Genomic DNA, 20877 nt, shown 5'->3' with positions numbered 1-20877 from the left:
TTGTTTTTTCTACTCTGGATGCCATCCTCTTCTCATCAACAGGCAAGGTGCATGGCTGTTTAATCAAGGCTCAGATAGGTAGACATCAATTCTCAATGTATTTGGCTTGCTTTATTCTTTGAAAGAGAGCTAAACAGTACTCATACCAACTAGTATTGATGATGAGCTGGTCAGATGGATACAAAGACCCAATATTAAAAAAGTGCACTACAGAGGTGCTATTCTCTTAACACGCTTTCAAAATAAGAGAACCAAAATGACTGCTTCAATCTAGATGCACCCAAAGGCTGCAAAAGACAATGAATACAAATATTACTTCAGTTTTCCTTATTATTATTAGCCCCTTCCACTGACTAAGCAGCATTAGCTTTCCCAGTGCGCCACCAATGAACTAGAAAGAGTCTCTATTTAATAAGAGTGCAGAGAATTGCATTAATGTAAATGTAGTGGAAACAACGAGAGTCACAGCCATTGACATGTTGGCAAACAAATGAGACGGGGCTCTCAATTAGGGAAATGCTCCATTATCCAAATGAAAAACTATTCTGCTGTACCAGCCATGAGAACTGGACAGACTCTGAAGTGAAATGTGGAGTGAGGCATTCTCAGGGGACCTCTGTTCAGCCAAGAGAAATACCGTATTCCTTTTAATTTAAAACGCAGTCCAAATTTCCCATCCTCAATTTGAGGAAAAAATATAACATCAAATAAAGATTTATTTGTAAAGATACAACTTCAATTATGCATATACAAGCCATTTACACAAGGGAATACTAGATTTTTTTGCAATGAAATGCTGCAAACTCACCTATTAATCATATTGTTAAAGCATATTGTATATTGGTAAATTAACATGCCTGCCTGTAACAACAACAAATCTCTCCTACTCATCATCCTCTCAGTTGGAGGAGTTCTCTTTATTACTTGACATCTCCCATACAATGACCCCCGCTTCTTTGAAAATGGCTGCCTGTATGTCATGGATGATTCGAGATCGGAGAGTAATGTTTTTGTTTGTCTTTTCTTTGGCAGTCAGTCAAGTTCCTGTGGGTGTACTGGGGCAGTCATGTTTTCTGCTTGGTGATTTTAATACACATATAACTATACTCTAATTTAAGATGCAGGCCATTTTTTAGATGAAAAAATGTTTTTAAAAAGTATGTCAAATTCAAAGGATACTCTACCGCTGTTCAATTCAGCTGCCCTTCTCCTGCCACCTTTTGACAGCACGGTAACACCAGGAGGACACACAGTTAACAGCCAAGGTATACAAATATTTTTTTGGCCTTGTGAATAATGTACACTGTATGGCAGTGGTCCTCTTGTACTCCCAGCGGTCATTTTTTTTTTCAACCAGGAACTTAAATATTGGTTTTAATTATGCATTGTTTTCCAGTGCAGATATGCCAGCACTTATAGTTTCAAGTTTAAACCCCTGCTTCCTGGCACCTTATCACTTCCTGTGTCAGTCTTACTCCCATGCTGTACCAGCATGAGGCTGGCACCATAGAGCTGACCTACAGGACAGGAAGTGATAAAGCTTTTTCTAAGTTATAAAGTGATACTTGGAAAAATCGTCAGCAACTTAAGTAGATCAATCATGTTTTTAAGTTGGATAACACATATAACTTCAATGTCTTTTACCACTTGTTAAAGTACTGGGGCCAAATGACTAGATAAGGGAAAAAAAAACAAGTAAAATCTTGTTCACTACATTAGGAAAGTATTATGCTCCTTTTTGTACCTCATCCTCAACTGTATATTCCCCTATAGACAAGACACAATGAACAATGTAAACTATAAAACACAAGATTTCCTTGAAGGTCTCTTTCATTTTTTTTTAAATTTTTTTTTTAATAAACCAAAATCTGAAATTTATATTTAATATATCTCCCTGGTGTACTGCGTTACGTTTTAATGCACTCTGCCCCCTTTCTCTCGGCTATATAACAAATCGCTGCATCCGCTTGTTGTAATGCTGGATGTTATTAATGTGAAGCAAAAGAAAAGAGAGGAAAAAAAAATGAGGCTAAATCAATGTGACTGCAGCTGCTACATGAAAACATCCCCAGATCTTTGTCGACAAATTGCGCTGGTAAATGATTTCTCCTATGAACTAAATATTATCTGCACCACTATCAGGGGCTCTCTCTTCTACCTCCTACTCCCCAAAACAGCACTGCAAATCTGAGTGAATGCAGTTTATTTCCCACTAGATAGGAGAATGCGGAGAAGACTGTAAGAAACTGCCTTGAGTCTCCAGCGTATCTTTTTAACCCTTTGCTTAAATTCATGGAGTGCAGAGTTTAGATCTGAAACTGCATTTACAGCATTGGTTGGGATTAATATGCGTTATCTACAGGTCTGTACGTTGTTACACTGTGGAAAAGACTAGTAAAAGAGTAGACTAGAAGAAACATGCTTAACCATGTTTTAAAAAATATCTATCTATCTATCTATCTATCTATCTATCTATCTATCTATCTATCTATCTATTTACTTATCGATAGCTTTAGCAACACATTTTTTTTGATTGGATGATGTGGTAATTTACTCCAGATTAATGCTGCTCCACATTTTAAATATTGAATGCAAGTACACGTACACATACTGTCACCATTTCAATTACAAAATAAAAAGAGAGGTTTCCTTTGGAAACTTTCAATGTCTTTTTTAATGGCCTTTGCATTTAAATAATAATAATAATAATATAATAATAATAATAATAATAATAATAATAATAATAATAATAATAATAATAATAATAGGTTCACTTACAAAACTGTCAAATAAGCGAATGCTCAAGTTATGTAAAATAGAGGGCTTTTGAATTCCCTGGTTTTGCTTTTAATCCTAGCAGTCCTTATTATTTAGTGGCACTGTACTGTTCCAAATTGGATTTAAATCTTATTTAAGAAATCACTTCCAAGCAGTATTTTGTTTGCAATAGCACATTCCCCAGAGCACTCGTTGTGGAGACACAAGCTCTCCAAAGTGTCAATCCTAGGAACGCTATTGCTTTCCATTTGGTTTTATCCATTGGGTCATCTCAATCTCGCATTTAACATGTCTCGTCGCACTTTCAATTTTTTGCAATTGTGCATCATACCAAAAGAGAAATAACATGCTTATATTTATTAAGCCTGAATCAATCCAACATTGTTTTTCTAATTTCTCTAAGGTTGTGTTGGTTGTCCCAAACTAATAAGCAGGAGCAGGTTTCGCCCAATTTGAGCACAAGCTACCCCTGTCCCCTGTCCCCTGTCCCCTGTCCCCACACGCACAACAAAGTCACCACAGTTTTAAACTTTCTGTAGGTGGCACTGTGGTTTAACACACAACCATTTCACCTCTGGAGCCCACATTACAAAACCAACACACAAAGTCAACACAATTGGAATACCTTTACAGTTGGTCTCAAAATAAGAGGCGCACACTGAAATGGGCATGGAGGCAGACATGTTCCTCACCCCTAAGAGAAAGGGTGCTTTCCTTATCTTGAATCATGCTTGTGGATAAATAGAGAACTTGGGTAAACCAAAATCCTTTCCAAAACCTTTTAAAAAGGGAGTATATACAGTAAATGTCAGAGGCAGGTACGGTAACCAAGGTATCTCAAGGGCCATTTCTTAGTTTAGGTAAATGGGAACACCCCGTTCTAGAGTAGGCTAAATATGAGCGAGACCAATGCATTGGGTTTACAGTCTTATTCCATGATTTATCTTAAAGCGGTGCCTAATAGATTAGAATTGATTAATTGATCAGACCGCAAGTAAAGCAGGAGTCACTGTAATGCACTTCTCTGAAACCAAATTAGCAGTAGCAAGCTCATGTTGACAAAGTAAAGTCTCAGATAAAAGGTTGAGTTTTCTACAAAGCAGTGGGAAATTGGCAGTTAATTGATGTGGTAGTGTGCATACTACACAATAGCACTAGGGACTTAAACACCATATCTTTTCCGAGTCATTTTACAGCGAAACTTTACTTACGTTTTTGTCAAAAAAGTAATTTCTTTAACCAGTAAAACCACCTGAAACAGCTTAGAAACTGGCTCTTGTGTACATTTCTAAAACTGGCTTTACTGAAAAAAAAAAAAAAAAAAAAAAAAAGGAAGCCAGACTGTCATCTCCTGTGTGATTCCAGCACCACCACAAATGGAGATAAGAAGGTGCTTTTGTTTTGTTTGTGAGAGCCTGTTGGGATAGCTTTGCTGGCAATACATTTGCCTCGCTGAGAATAAAATGGTTTAAGCATATCCTGGCAGATAAGGAAGACATTTCATCCTTGAGGATCTTGCCCGTGGGTCTGCTGTACTGTCATGTGTTGCTCACTTGGACCGCAGCCTCGGTGCACACTCTTGGACAGGAAGTCAAGAAAGGACCATTTTTATATTGATGAACATTTGTCAGTTTTAGAGACCCACATTTAAAAATGAATATTATTATTTATATAAATGTGTATTCTTTTCTGCTTGTTTGATCCTGCAAGTCAACAGAGCTTAGTGGGTAAACATACATTCATTGCCTGGGCTGTACTGAGTGAATGGAATCAAGTCTCTGGGTGTATTGTCACAGCGCAGCGTAGATTTCTCACAGCACTGCAAATATTTAATAAGTAAACATGAGCAACAGTAGTCCAATTGAATCCATTTTAATTACAAAAAATATAAGTTGTTTTTCTTTATTCGGTTATAAATTACGTTTTAAATTGGCTGTGATTTAATTTAATCTCGCCCTTTTCTGCACCCCAAAATGCATAACGGTTATGTTAACATATTTGTATCCAAATATGAACACTGTGCGCTGTTTATACACTGTTGTCTCACATTTTCCTATACGTAAAGGACAGAGAAGTCATGGTACTGTGAGGCATTGTAAAACCTTCAACTGGTTTTTGAGGTGAGACAAAATGGGAGGCTATTGGGAATTTAAGCTCTTATAAAACTTCATGAAGCAACATAGCCCCTAAACCAATCACTGCTTTTACATAACAAAAATAAAAAACATTTAGTCATCTGATGGGAAGCTCATTTACATGAAAAGTGGCTGTTGCAGCCTATCAACCAGCCCTGTATTCAAAAACCTGGACTCCCTCTGCTGTAAGATCAGGTGAATAAAATCAAACAGCAACACAAGAGTGTTGGATGAAGCCCCTTTATTCCACTGCACATTGATGAGCTCACGATAAACTATCATGAAGAAATCTGCCTTGAGAACACATTTCCTGGACAATCCGGGTCCTATCTCACAGAGGTGAGATATCGCCATCACGCTCGCAGTTTAGCAGTCTTACAGAGCTCAATAAAAACCACAGTGAAAACACTCCATTTTAGAATCTAAAACAACGACAGCCCCCCCCCCACCACCACCACCACCACCACCACCACCCCCCTTCTCCCAAACCTCATGCAAGACAACCCTACCTCAGTAGCTTTATAATTCCATCCTGTCTAATTCATTTTGTCTCCTTGACAGTGGTTTTTAATAACTTTTATTAATTAGTGCTGTCGGATGGCTTGTCTCATGGAATATTATTTTATTCAGGGACCATTAGGCTGTCCTGTTTTGCGACTGGCACTATTCCCCATCAGCAGCAGCGGCGGGCTCAACGATCTATATCTCTCCCAGCCTCCACGTTAAAGGCCACCTATTCACGCAGATTAATTCCTCGCTCACTGACAGCTAGAGGAATGGAGTTCCACTCACCTGAGCAGTGCACCGCCACTGTTAGTCGGAGAAGTCGGACAATTTATAGCTTTTAACTCCTTTGCAGATTTTTTTTTTTTTTTAAATCATAAAGACATATATCAAGACGATAAAACCTGTTTTTCCATTCAGCCTTTTGAATTGTTTTTTTTTAAACTTGTAATGCTCTTTTTTTTATCTAATTATTACTGTGGTAATAGTGCAGTGAAGCAATTATAGCATAGTAAAAACAAAAGAAAATAAAGGTAAAACACAACCAAAAGATGTCAATCAAAGAATACTTAGATGAAAGATTGTACTACATAGAGTATAAGTAGGGGTTCTGATTTTCAAAATGTTCCCAAAATACATGAATAAATCACTCCCCTCAGTAGCAAAAGTATTGGTTTTGAGCAAACTCTTCAACTCTGTATCATGAAACCTGTCAATTGTGCAGCACGTTTGATGCAAAAAAACTGTCAATTTAACATTAAATGCTGTGCTTGAACAAGGAAATCCAGCAAACCTTACCTTAGTCACAGCAAATCAGAGAAGATGTGTAGCATTCTTGTAACTGTAGGAATAGTTCTGATTCGTTCTTTTAGGTCGAGTATGCATTTAGAATGAATCAGATTGATACAGGTCTTTCTGATTGGCTGTGAGTAAGACCACATGACAGGTGTTGGACAGGAATATGAATGGCACCCAACTTGCAGGCTTCGCTGTAATTCTCCTTCTGGATTCACTTTCCACTAATGTAATGATCACTAAGTCACCTGAATTTAAATGTAATATTGCGTGAATATCACCTGCATATCTAATTTCATAAAACATAATGTTCATTTCCTAGTTGTACCAAATAATTAGATTGCTAACTATTCCATGATAATTCCTGCTGTGTGTATAAGTGGTCATTACTTTAAAGTGTTACTGAATATTGTGTTCAGTTCTGGTCACCTCGCTACAAAAAGGATATTGCTGCTTTAGAAAGAGTGCAAAGAAGAGCGACCAGAATTATTCCAGGTTTAAAAGGCATGTCATATGCAGACATCTAAAAGAATTGAATCTATTCAGTCTTGAACAAAAAAGACTACACTGCAATCTAATTCAAACATTCAAAATTCTAAAAGGTATTGACAATGTCGACCCAAGGGACTTTTTCGACCTGAAACAAGGACCAGGGGTCACAAATGGAAATTAGACAAATGGGCATTCAGAACAGAAAATAGGAGGCACTTTTTTACACAGAGAATCGTAAGGGTCTGGAATCAACTCCCCAGTAATGTTGAATCTGACACCCTGAGATTCTCCAAGAAGCTGCTTGATGAGATTCCGGGATCAATAAGCTACTAACAACCAAATGAGCAAGATGGGCCTAATGGCCTCCTCTCGTTTATAAACTTTTTTATGTTCTTATGTTCTTTTAACATAACCCAGAACAAACAGCCAAGTCACCTTAGGGTTATCAGCTGATGATGGAACAAAGAATGGACTTCACAATTGAAGGTTACCATTGTCTGAGGTTAAATGGAAAGTTCACAGTTGCTATTTAAGGTTTGCGAAGTACAGTTATCATAAGGGCATTTAACAATAATTACGTTTTTTATGTATGACAGGAACAGAGATTTTTCAAATCTATTTTAATTATTCTTTGTCCACCTCCAGGCATTAACAACGTCTCTGTCCTTATTGTGTACTAGAAGGGATTGTGTGTGTGTGGGTGGATTTTACTAGTTTCATTCACTTCAAGAACTAACAACTGCTGAGCTTAAATCTACAACTGCCACAATCGCTCTCAGTATTTTAATTTGGTTAATGCTACATTTGTGTTCAGTGAATACATTTATCTTTCCTGTTGAATTAAAAAATATATATAATAAAGAGAGATAAAATGTACAAAGGTAGGTCAAACTGCACCATGCCAAATACATTTGTTTAATATTATGGATACAATACATTTTTTTTCTGTAGTTATGTCCTGTCTCGCCTTCTGTTAATTCAAAGAAAGCATTGTTCAAGAAATCTAAAAAATCACCCCATGCCTCAGTCAGTTTTAATCTGTGTTTTAAATAGATGGGCAACTTATTTCAAAACCTGAATACCGTAATTTTTCGATTATAATACACATTCTTTTAAAATTATTGGATATCTGTGTATAATATACGGGTTGTGTGTTATATAGTGTATGGGGTGTGCAGTATACTCAGATAATAATATTCAGTATAGTGTAATCTTTTTGATAGGGTGTTATACTATACAAATTGTGCACATTATACAAGAGATGTACCCAAAGGAAGCTCTGTCGTACACACTATACACTGAGTGCCTATTGTATACTAAAACAAATATTCTGTAACTATCTACAAACCTGCAAGTTACTGTAAAAAATATACTATAACTATCTACAAACCTGCAAGTTACTGTAAAAATATACTGTAGCTATTTACAAATCTGCAAGTTACCCTAAAAATATACTGTAACTATCTACAAACCTGCAAGTTACCCTAAAAAAAAACATACTGTAACTATCTACAAACCTGCAAGTTACCCTAAAAAAACATACTGTAACTATCTACAAATCTGCAAATTACCCTAAAAAACATACTGTAACTATCTACAAACCTGCAAGTTACCCTAAAAATATACTGTAACTATGTACAAACCTGCAAGTTACCCTAAAAATATATAAGAGTAGAATAGGATAACAAGACATCTTCTTTCTTCAGAAGGAACTGCTGATTGTCTGTTTTAATTTGCATGTTATATTAATTTGTAACCGACACCTCACACGTTAATTGTTCTCTAAGTGAAAATCCAATAAAGATTTAGCAATAATTTGAAACAAGTCTCATGATGGAATTCACAATTTAACATAATCAAATTTTGGTCATTTTAGATTTTTTAATTCAGTTGGTAACTTCTGGGTCTAACTTAATGGCACTACACAGTTGGATGGATTGCTCTTGATGGCCTTGTTTCATCAGTAAAGGTGTAAAAAGTAACATTTTAGTGTAATCATGGATGAATATTTTCTTGCTGTGCCCACGGGTGTATTTTACTGTTGTAATCTTATCTACTGTATAAGTTGTCCTGACTTTTTACATTATTAACTTTTTTCTTAGCAGATGATAAGGTTTGATACCCAATAAACCAACATCAGCTTATAACTTCCACTACTGCATAGAGATAGTGGTTAATAAATTTAGGGAGGGCATCCAGTACGACATTCCCCAATTGCACGGTCACTCAATACTTTCCTCTGCTTTTCTCCTATTTGTAGCATGCATTTACCACGTGCTTTAATTATGTATCTACAATGTATTACTATTGTGTACAAGTATTTACTTAATGTAATTTATAAACCATGATCCTAATGATTTCATTAATTAGTATTGGGTTATGAGGACAGTATCTAAAGAAAGGGGTCCATTCTCACACTCTAACCCCTCACTCCCCACCTAAACATCAGCCCAGAGCAAGTCTAACCCATCCCTGCTTTATCCTGAGTTAGACTGACCATAGAGTGATTGAAATTCTCTCAGTGTCTGCAGTTCACTCGCCCGGCTCCAGTTCCCACAAGACCTGCTACATGATATTCACTAACCCCGGTAACAATGGCAAACATATGTAAATCAGCCGCGGTGCCGGATTCAATCAGTGGCCGTCACAAAGCGAGTGACATGCTCAGCGCAGATGGCAGGGCTGCACGAGAGATGCCTGTGACTGGAGCAGGGAAAATAAAACCTGCAACTTGCGCTCTTCCTTTCGTTTCCTTATTTCTGGCGCAGTGTTAAAGAGACTCAGGCCAGACCCACTAATGAATAGGCCTTGTCAGCAATTATATTGTTTAACTGGGCTACCAATAGACATGGGATATACCTTCACTATATACTACCCTCAAACAAGTACTGGGACATAGGGAGTTGTAATAATTAAAGGTTAGTATATATCATGTAGTCCTTAGTGCTGGCAGGTCATGTATGACTGCTTTTAAACACCCATATACAATAACAGTATATTTTTTAATGGATTAAGCCAGGCTAGATTTACTCTGGTCAGAATACTTTTCGACTGGACAAGGGGCAATGATTTTCATTGCCAGCTGTTCGCATTTGATTTTTTAAACAAAACGTGGCATATTAGGGAAAGGGGACTGCTACTTTTTTTTTTTTTTGCAGGACCACAGATTTAAATAAAACATGAAATCCTTCCCTGACCATGCCCCGTCCTCCCACCCTGGGAGCACAATCTAATCATCTGTTAATTTTGGTTATTAAGATTTGAAAGATAACTTTTACTTGTCGCACTCCATCTCCCCCAAAATGCTTAATTGACTGTGGTAGGGAGTTTTTTCGTCATCCTCATTTTATTTTTTCTCCAACATTTTCGTGAAAAGATATTATAAATATTAATGACCCGTGCTGCTCAGCTACAGTATGAGAATGGTTCCAAGTATGGTTATCTGGTTAAAAAAATATTTAAGATGTGAGGAGCAAATCAGTGAAATTGTCTGAGATCTAACAATTAATCTAACAATTAATTTAAACTGAAATTAATTTGGGGCAGCATAAGCTGCTGTGGGAATATGAAATGCTGTCTGTGAATAAGTCTCAATTATAAATACAGAAATCATTTTTATTTTACCATTGCCTTTAACCCTTTAAGGTACAAGGAACATATCTGTCCCACAAATACAAATGACGCTAACATTCTTATTTTTGCAATAAGGTGCACAAAACAAGATTTAAAATTTACTGACAAGTTGCATCTGGTCTTCGAAATAGTCAGTTTCCTCCTTGTGCTACCTGAGTCACTCTCAAATGTATTTTGAGAAGAAATCATTTGCACAACTGCTCAATTCTTTGTGTACCGTAAGGGGTTAAACATTCAAAACGGGGCCATGCATGGCGTTTTGTTTACCTTTGCAGAGAAAAATATGCTCAGGAGGCTAAAATTTTCATAAACTGACAAGATCTAGTCCGGTCTACAGGGGTAGATTCAATAAAAAAAACACAAAGCACTGCTTTATGACCCCAGTAATCTCCTTGTTTGATGAAGCTTTTCAATTAGACGTCTAGTAATAAGAAGATGCACACTGCTGAATTAGCAAAAGTATCATTTATGTACCGCATCTCTAGAAAGTTTGACCAGAAAGCAGTTAAATAAAGCTGTTACTGTATTTTTTATTGAATCCCTGGTTGTAAGCATGATCTAGCCAAGTCATCATAATGCTTTTTTGCCTTGATCTTTATCAGCAGTTAAAACACACACTTGACCACCTGCAGGTAATGTGTGCCAAATTAAAAATCCTTATTAAAGAAAAGGCAATTGCAACTTTTGGACCAGACTCCAGTGAAAATATACTATCCAACACACATCAGTACACCACGTTTCCCAGTACTGCTGCAGTCTAGAGGGCACTTTACACAGATGTACGATCATCTTAATGAACATGAGGGGGGCGATATGTGAGTTTGTATTAAAACTCAAGGTTACAGTTGCTGGTACTCTTTTATGATCCGTTGAATTGCTCATTTTCACCTGCTTAAATAATCGTCCTAAGGCAGCCCAATTTTTCCCTGTTAAAAAAATAATGCACCCCACTATGTCGATGGGCTAGTGAGCCATGCTCCACACCCAAAGGGCCTGGTCTTCAAAAGATGGTAAAGAGGTTTACTAATGAGTACAGGCAGAGTAAATGTACTACCTTGTATTAATTTTTTTGTTTCATTTAAGTTGTTGTCGCAATGAGAAGCAGTTGTGGAAATATACACATGCCAACAGGCTTTAAACAAGCAGAGAATGTTGTGCTAAATGCATGTAATAAACAAAGCATCGAATTAAAAAATTACACTGTCAGAAAATATACCTGCATTTTATGTATCTAAATTTCAAAATTAATTTCAATAACCATACTGTACATTAATGGGGAAGCACTGGGTTTTAATTAAATGTATACAAAACATATTTGATCATCTGTTGTGGACGTGATACTCAATGGCCAATCGTCAGATTTAGGAATGGGGATGGCAGTTAAAAGGAAATGGACTCATTGTTTGGTTTCAGTCTTGAGTTGAATTGATTGGGTCGGATCAGACAATGGCAGCTGACGCGCATGCACAGGAAAGCCTCTAAGGCTGGTGGGAAAGTCAGCCTGGGGTAAACTGGGAGCCCTCTCAATCAACCCTGATATCCTTCAAACTCAGAGCAGGGTCACACCAGGCTACTGCTGTAGATCATGCTGTACTCACAGAGAAGTATTTTAAATATATTGCTGTAGCTCCCCAAGCCTTTAACTCTACATTAATCCAGTTTGTGTTTACAATAAAAAAGCATAACACTGCACATGTAATTATGAATGAACAGACACTATCTATTCATGACACAAACCCTGTACCCTATCAGTGTACACTGTCTGACTGCCACTCAAACACAGGTTTATAAGCCATGTTCATAAGGAAATTCCTAATTAAATCCAAAATGCGCAGCTTTGGGTTAAAGACAGGTTGTCTGACTGACAGTCGTGAGCCCATGAGGTTTGATGTCTTGAATGTGAATGTGATGATTCTGCAAGCAGGCAGGTGCTTTTGGTGCAGAGGGTGTAGAGGTTTGAAAAAAAAAAAGAAAGAGATATTGAGAGTGAATTAAGCGCATTAATGATCTTTCTATTTCTGAAGGCTGGAATTTACTACAAGTGTACTGTGGCATTATCAGTACAAGTGCGTAATGTATATTGGATGAAAATCCAGCAAGTATGCGGTTGATGCAGGACTGAAGTATGTGGTCAGAAATAGAACAGTGAGAACATCTTAACAGAGTTTGCTATTTGACACATCACAAACTAATTACTCATGTAGTAAAATGCCATTCAACCTGGTGAAGTATTAAGTAGCGGGGTTCTGAAAAAATATAGTGGTAGACATCCTCACGTGTTGCTACAACTGTTTAAATAACATACCTGTCATTTTTCTTTAAAATCCTGACAACTATTTACAGTTATGAGTTTAAAGTCTGTTTCAAAGCTCTTTTCAAAATGTTTTAAGCATAAAAAGTTGTCAGGATGTTAACAATGAAAATTAAAATTAGAGCTACATTATTTAAACATGGGGATGTGTAACACTATATTTTTTCAAAACGCCGCTACCTACTCTTTAAGCATTCTTGTAATAACACAGTAATTATACACACAGTTACATAGTCACACTACAGTAAATGTGTTTATGTAACAATGTTGCTGTTCTTTAGATGCTTCAGTGAAGAAAAATAGCATGCACACATGAATCACAACTGGATCGCGAAACATGTTTAGAGTTTCATGACCATGTTATCGTTCAATGGAAACAAAGTGCTGGCACGCAGGGCTGTCCAGTAGCTGCGTGACTAAGGAAATGGCAAACTCTCTCTGAGGTACTGATGCTGGGAACCAGTGCAAGTTGAAAACCAAGTAACTGCATTTGCCTTTTTGCAGTTGGTTTTTAAAATATAGGACCTCTGAAACAATGCCACTGAGGGAATTACTAGACCTTATGGACCTGTTGTGAGGAGACTGCCACTACAGTAATTCTGGTCATTTAAAACTTGCTGTTATGAGTACAAATGTTTGACATTTATTAAACCTTTCTCTGAAACATCAACAGAATTGGCCTGATTGGGTTTGCAGAAATATTATCAATATTTAAATATTGTTAAATATCATCAGCTGGCTCTGAATTGCAAGGAGTTCTGATGATGCAGACCAGAATGATCAACTAAGGAGTAAACTGAGACAGCAGAATGAAAAATCTTGTTGGAAAACTCATTTAATTGCTGCCATGTTTGCCAACATTTCACAGAACAAATTAGATTCTGATAGAAAAATAACTACTCCCAAGTCTTTTAATACCTGAGTCATCTAAAATTGCATATATCATCATCGCGGAGCAAGAAAGCCACTTTGTATTTAAAAAATGCAAATGTATTTGTCCTTTGTAAAATGTGATTCTTCGGTGCAGTCTTTAGGAGGACGATTTTAACAGAGACAACATGTTACATTTATTAAGCTTTAAGGCCATTTCATTGTAACGTTGCTCACTGTGGCATGAACACCATGATGAATAATCCCCTCCTTATTTGAATGCTTTATTCTTAACTCCCAGCCTCCAAGGTTCGTTCAGGGAAGGGGAAAAGAAGATCAGGGTCTTCATTCCGATCCAACTGCTCAGCTAAATCAGGGTTGCATTCAACAAAGAATGGCACTTAAGGCCTGTGGAACTGAACATGTATCAATGAGTACTTCATTGGAATTCCTAGCATGATAATGCACCTGGTTATCATGACCACTCAAGAGTATCTAACAGTGGACTTTACAGACATGTAGTCCTTTTATATAGGCCATTTAACATTGACCATACACAGATATTCATCGTCAGTCACTATTTATCATTCTACATAGATCTGTCACTCTTTATATCATTATATTAGGACACCAGCTACCTATTATTCTTATTGTTATCCATTCCTTTTTAATAAACTGTTATAATGTAACTATAGCTGATATAATTATATCAGCTCCTTTCTCCTCCTTTTGCTATCTGACGCCTACTGCCAAACTGGCTCTGGAGAGTAGGGGGGGGGGTTACTTGAGATATCCCTGCCTTCACTCAGGTGCCCATGATGGGGTTACTCAAGCTGTCAACTCCCACCCATGCACCCATCGCTGACAGATACCTGCTTTCCAGAAGCTGTATAGATTTCAGCCCTTCTGTGTGCTGACAGCTTTTTAAATAGTGCCTGAGCCGAGGAAAACTCAACTACTGCCGCAGACTTCTGGAATCAAAACCAAGGGGAAAAAAAAATAGAAAAAAAAAAGAATGAGAGCCGACACAGTAAATAAAAATACAATTTCCCGGAGTGACACGTCCATTCTGTTAGGAGCATTCCGAGCTGCCGGTAATTATTTTAAACATTCTGAAAGATGGCTGTTCTCATGTATCTCCCCACTCCCCCGACCCCAACACTGTTTTCTGGAGGTGGGGGGGTGGGGGGGACCCCCCCCTCCCGTGTCACCATGTACAGCCCCTCTTGGCTTCTTTCTTACCGATACCCAAACCAGTTCCATTTTAATCTCATCCACAAAACACTCCTGAGCTGGCATTAGAAAGCGATTCTGTCATTATCTGGATTTCATTACTGAGAGTGCCAGACCTTTTGCAGCAAAGAGACAAGAGAGAGTATATATTAATTTATATTCACACTGTGCGGTGCAGAACTTCATCCCCATAGTCTTTCTATTCACCTCACTTCCATGAAGAAAACTCATTTTTTGTTTGTTGTCAGCGTTTTCTTAATTTTGGGTTGAAATGTATTGAGCTGAGATCTTCTCTCTCTACCATGTTGAACATTATGACTGTACAATACTTATTAAGTTACAAGGCCATCCATAATCTCCAACACTCAATCAGAAATCATGAGGTACAGCAATGAGAAAATTCAAGTGTTAAACAGTTCAGCTGATGCCTTCATTAGTGTTACAAGTTCTGCACGAGGGTAAGATTCATTTAGTGTATGGAAACAGCAATTGTACCGCCACAGACTAAATTTGGGCTGGACCAATACTAACCCTTTTGAAGTCTAAAAACACTGCAGTTAATTTTATTTTCTTCATAAGCTAGTTCTGCATCCCAGCCTTGCAAAACAACAGTCGAGTACCTGCAGGGATCCAGAGGCTCTGGGAGTGTGTGTGAAAAGGGGGCCCATTGTCTGGGTCAAAGGGTCAGTTCTTGCTCAGGGAGAACTTTTGGCCACGCTCTGCCTGCAGGTACCCGGGCAGACAGAATATTCCATTCTTTAGCTGAAACATTCTGTAGCTTGGACGCTAAGCTGAGAGCTGATGGTGCTGGTTTTCAGCTGGTAATGTCATTTAAAGCACAGGTTTTGCTGTAACATTTTGAAGTTAAGTTCCATACAGTGATGTTTCTCATATGCCATACTGGTTTCTTAGTTTTTTTTAAAAAAAAGGACAAAAAAAACCAAGATACATTTTACGGTAGTTTTAGTGTTGGAAATCACCACCTTCTCTTTAGTTAGCACTGAAATGTCACTTAACCAAGTGTGCTTCCATACCAAACCATTGTTGGTCACCAGCCATCCAGGAATTGCTGTAATTGCCAGCTTGGGAGAGCTTAATTCCCATCTGCACTGTGGCTATTAAATACACTGACAGCCACAGAAACAGAGGCTCTGACCTTGCGTTCAAGTTTCATTTTTAAACCCCTTTACTTTTTTCTTTGTTTAACTGAAATTGCCTGCTTGATGAACAGGACAGCTTTTGCTGATTCAAAGTTTTTCATTAACTAACCTGCTGCTCATTGTAAATATCCCACGAGGAGCAATACAATGCAGACATTGTGGGAGTGCTACCATCTTGCAGAGGTCCACACACTGTGTTGTGGGAAGGAGTTGCGTTGTTTACAAGTGTTCCTAAAGATCGCCCCAGGCATTGCGAGTGTGGACACCTTCTAATCTTTTAATAGAGTGCTCAGCTCTAGGGGCAAAGCAACGACAATGAACTCGGAATTAGGGAAGGCAGGGAAACAAATAAATAAGTGACCTCATCTCTTCTCTCTTTCAGTAGAGGCAATCTACAACACACAAGGTATGTACAGTATTGTTAGAAATGATAGAAACCTGCTTACAATTGCCTTAACATGCACCAAGTGGAAGATGCTAGCTCCAAAAAAGGAAACTGAACACGGGACTAGGGTAAAATTGAAGGAGGTGGAGTTGGGTCTGCCCTGGACCTCATACCTGCAGGGACCTGTAAGAAAGCATGAATTAGGAAAATGAATTAGTAAAAAACTTAAAAAGAGAGCTATGTCTAAAAAATACTTGGAAATGCCATCATCCTGTGGATGAGATGTTAAATCAATGTCCTATTGTAAGTGACTCTGCATATAATGCAGTTCATAGTCTACCTCTATACAGTGCTTTGTGATGGTGGTCCACTATGAAAGGCACTGTATAGAAATAATGATATTATTATTATATTATTATCAGCGGGGAGAAATTCTGGTTCTGCCTCTAATCTTTTTTTGGTGGCATGGACAAACTCATGAGCACATCAGCTTGATACAGAAGTCCCCTTCTACCCTATGCCCAGTGAAGGGTCTTGCAACACTGGCTGGATTATTGACACCTGCTGCATGCGATTTGCTAAGAGGTCAGTTAGATATTAATTTAACTAGTGGTTAGAGGTTGAAGGGTACTACATTATGATAAGGTCTTGACTGGGGGAAAAAAATCAATTTTTAATTGAGTGTGTTAGAGAAGGACCCTGGCCGTCCATCATTTCCGGCTGATGGGATTTCCGACTCTGTTGCGAAGTGCTGACTGTAGCAGGATTGCGAAGGAGGGCTTTTTTTACATTTTATTTTAAGCACTAATATCATACACTCGTCGTTTTAACAGGTATTGTGAAAAATAAACCATCGCTATCTGCTTTGACCACAGCTTTGTAATGAGAAAGAGTTGTCTCCCTTAGCGGTGCCATTAATCATGTCAGGTGTTAATATCCTTAGAGGTCAAACCGTGCCATAGAAAGAAAAAATACATGCTTTGTTAAACTTTTTATATTTTCACTTTTTTGAGGGGTGGCGGAAACTTCTTGCTATAAACTGTAAAACTATTTAAAAAAAAAAAAAAGAAAATCTGTTATGTCTTTTAGCATTGAATTATTCAAATAAGGCAACACAAACTGTGCTTCTTCCCTGGTCTACGAAGCTATTCAAACTTCCAAACAGCTTCTTTGCAGATTGGTGAATAGACAGAGTAGGGCATGATAAGGTATCACCCCTTGTGTCTGCGTATTGCAGCACCTTAATTACTGTCCTTATTTTCTTTCCTTTTTTTTTTTTTTTTTTTTAAAAAAAGGGCCCCTGTTTTTCTACCCAATTTGAAATGCCCAATTATGTTGTTGCCTCGGGCACTGCAACCGACTTACTGATCAGGAGATCACCTGGGGACCTCTGATCCCAATGTCAAGCCAATTGCCTCTTTTCACCTGCCAAACCTTAGCAACAGATTTCATCAAGCTACTGAACCCTGCAGGTGAAGACCCAGCCTGGGCACCTGTCCACAGGGTCCCTGAATCGTGATAATGCAGTCTGGTCCCAGACAATTTTCCTCCCCAACACTGAGGGGGTGCAAAGACCAATGTAACTGGCGAGCCATTGGTAAACCATGAATTTATGTACATGTATCTACACAGTACACAACTAAAAACATTCATGGCCAAATACTGTATATCAATATTGCTTTGCAAGTTGGAAGACATTTTTTTTCCGTGGTAACTTTCTGGAATAGCAGATGTCACTTTTTAAATATTGATTCAATATCTTCTGATTTGGGGTTTAAAGTTTTACAGGGCTGTGACAGAAAGACAATGATTCCTGATGGTAAATCTCCCTCCTGACCTGTGAGGGCGCTAAATAACGGGAACAGAGTACTTTGGACTACTTGGCCTGACACTTTGTTCCGAGGGTTAAAAGGAAGTCGTTCATGTAGAAAAGAGATGGAGCTTTGGTACACTAACTCATTGACCCGGAAGGGAAATGATATGGCAGCAGTGGATTGGAGGAGCGGCTGCAATCGTTTACCAAGGGGTCATGAGTGGCAGTATAAATAGGGGTCGAAGCCATGTTATCTGTTCCTTCATTTTGGTTATTGTAAAGTGACCTGGAAGGACCTGTTTGTTGGGAAAATAATCGTGAGTGTTTTGTTTTGTACTGTCAATTTGTTACTTATGTCACTAGACAGCTAACACGTTCCGGAGCTGTCGCCAGAGTCCGCGCAAACCCAGAACAGCACTGCACTCATATCACAGTAAATTGTTTCGTACCACAATCACTAATTCACACACTAAAGGGACTTGTGTATGTGTTTTGTGTTTAATGTGGGGATACAATAACCGGACTATTATTTCAGGACCAACTTGGGGATTATAAGTGCAAGTAATACAAGCCACTGTATCACTTACCAGCATTATTATTTACTGTTTGTTTGCTGTCAGGCACAGGAAAAAAATAAATAAAACAAACCTTTTGTACTTGGATTCCAATTGTCTGTCTGTTCTTTGATCACCTGCACCTGCACACTATTAACCACTTTGCCACAAGTACATATCATCATTTAGGGCTAACACAGTACGTATGTATTTGTGGTGTATACAAACTGTATAAAAAGTTGTCAAGGACACAGCTGGGCCAACATATAAGTCTTTATATATGAGATTTATGGAATTATCTGTGCTATGTAGAGGGGAAGGTAGAGAGGGCAGGTGTCAAAAAAAAAAAAAAACCCTAAAAACTAAACGTCGGTCCAGCCGGTGACAAGTGATACGTCTGTGCTTCGATCTGGCCTTCCTTTCACACTAATGACTGTCAACACAGCAAGCAGGCCTCTGAAGGGAAAGAAAATTACTCACTGAAAAGCAATTGACTGATCCACATCATTTCTCAAGGAACCAGTGACCTGTGAATATTTCATTATGGGAAAAGTCGTGCTGTCCATACGAATTGAACCCCGGACTCCAGCAGCCAAGCGCTTAGATGAGATCAGGAGAGAGAGAGCAAGGAGACCTTTTTTTACAAAAGGGGGGAGGAAGAGGTGGAGAGAAGGGATTTACATTTATAGCAGTTCACAGCAGTGTGAACATGACAGTTAAAAAAAGAAAAAAAAAACAAACAAACAAACAAACAGCAAGATTTGAATTCACTGTTACAAGCTTATTGAAGCTATAGCCAGTGACGGCGATGGATGAACGCTATGCTGTGAGATTGCCACATGGATCGAGCTCTTTTGGAAGTCTTTTTTGAAGGGTTCTGTGTATAGGGTTGGTATTCAAAAAGTTATGTAAAATGGAATTTGAAAATGCTTAACTGTTTTTGCTAACCTTTGGGAAAATATCACTACTTTTTGTGTTGCTTTTTTATGCTTAATAGATAAAACAAAGAACAAAAAGGAGGATTTCATTGGAAGTTGGAATTGAGACAATTGTTCCAGGGGATAACGTCAGCCTGAGTGGCAATGATCAGGTATTATAAAATAATACAGTATATATTGATATATAAATATAATTCATGGAGTAATTACATCTTACTAGTTAGTGTGTTTGATGTACAGTATGAGAAATTTAAGTTGTCATATACTTTTTACACAATTCACACATGAGCAGAGAAATTCCTGTGCCTAATGCGGTGTTGGAGAGAAAGTGTAAGTACAAACATTAATACTTATTTTGTAGAAGCATTTTGTCCGTATACTAAAATTGAATAACCATAGTTTTCTTTCCATTATTGCCAAGCTGCAGTACTAAACAATTTAAATAATGTAGGGGGGGGGGTTTGTCTCTCAGATGTCTATTCTAAAGCTATGATCCATCACATAACTACATTAAACATTCTCCATCATCCTCCAAAAGACAATCCAAACGGCACTTTCCCTAACTTCATATATTCCCTCTATTTCAACAGACAATAGGTCCCAGGAATCAACAGCAGCAGCAGCAGTTATATTTCGCCTTAGTTTAAGACAAATCCAATAACAGGCGACAGTTTCACCAATTCTATATTTTTCAACAGAAGAATTCATTTCTGAGAGTAATCCCCCCTCCACCCCACCTCTCCCTGGGGGCTCAGCACTGCCAATCACAGTGCGATATTTTTTCAATCAAAGCTGGGAAGACAGCAGGGTCACGCAACTCAAAAGTTGGAAATAATATGTGTCAGACAGGTCACTTGTTAAGTAATTCTACCAGCAATGCTATAGAGTGTTCTCCATGATCGCACTCTCTATTGGGGGGGGGGGGGGGGGGGGGGGGCGACAAAGCAGAGAAACTGCTGATATAACAGTTACAAAATAAAAATGAAAAATATCAGCCAAGATCTTGTCATATATTGGGTACTGAGGCGTTGGTGTAAGCAATTGAGGGCAAGGTTAGAAAACAAGTGTGCACAGGTACTTTATGACGAACATATACTTGAATGTGTACAGTAAATGCTGTACAGTATAGTGCTGTGCATGTAGACTGTATACTGTCTGTACACTAGTAGACCGTAAATGGAGTGATTAATACTTATTGTATTTACTGAAATCAAAAACGTCGCTCTTTCTCTGTGTATGAACCTATACAATGATATAAATTAATGAATAAAATGAC

At 38.1% G+C, this 20877-nt stretch overlaps 1 protein-coding gene across 10 annotated transcripts in view; it reads right to left on the bottom strand.

Annotated features, from left to right (window-relative positions):
- Positions 1-20877, bottom strand: part of LOC121296159 (RNA binding protein fox-1 homolog 3) — a 199773-nt gene that overhangs the window by 35442 nt on the left and 143454 nt on the right. The gene's annotated exons all lie outside the window — the stretch shown is intronic.

Source organism: Polyodon spathula, chromosome 21 (genome assembly GCF_017654505.1).
Source record: "Polyodon spathula isolate WHYD16114869_AA chromosome 21, ASM1765450v1, whole genome shotgun sequence".
NCBI classification, from domain to species: domain Eukaryota; kingdom Metazoa; phylum Chordata; class Actinopteri; order Acipenseriformes; family Polyodontidae; genus Polyodon; species Polyodon spathula.
The sequence above is the reverse complement of the archived record's forward strand: the minus strand, read 5'-3'. Positions and strand labels throughout refer to the sequence as shown.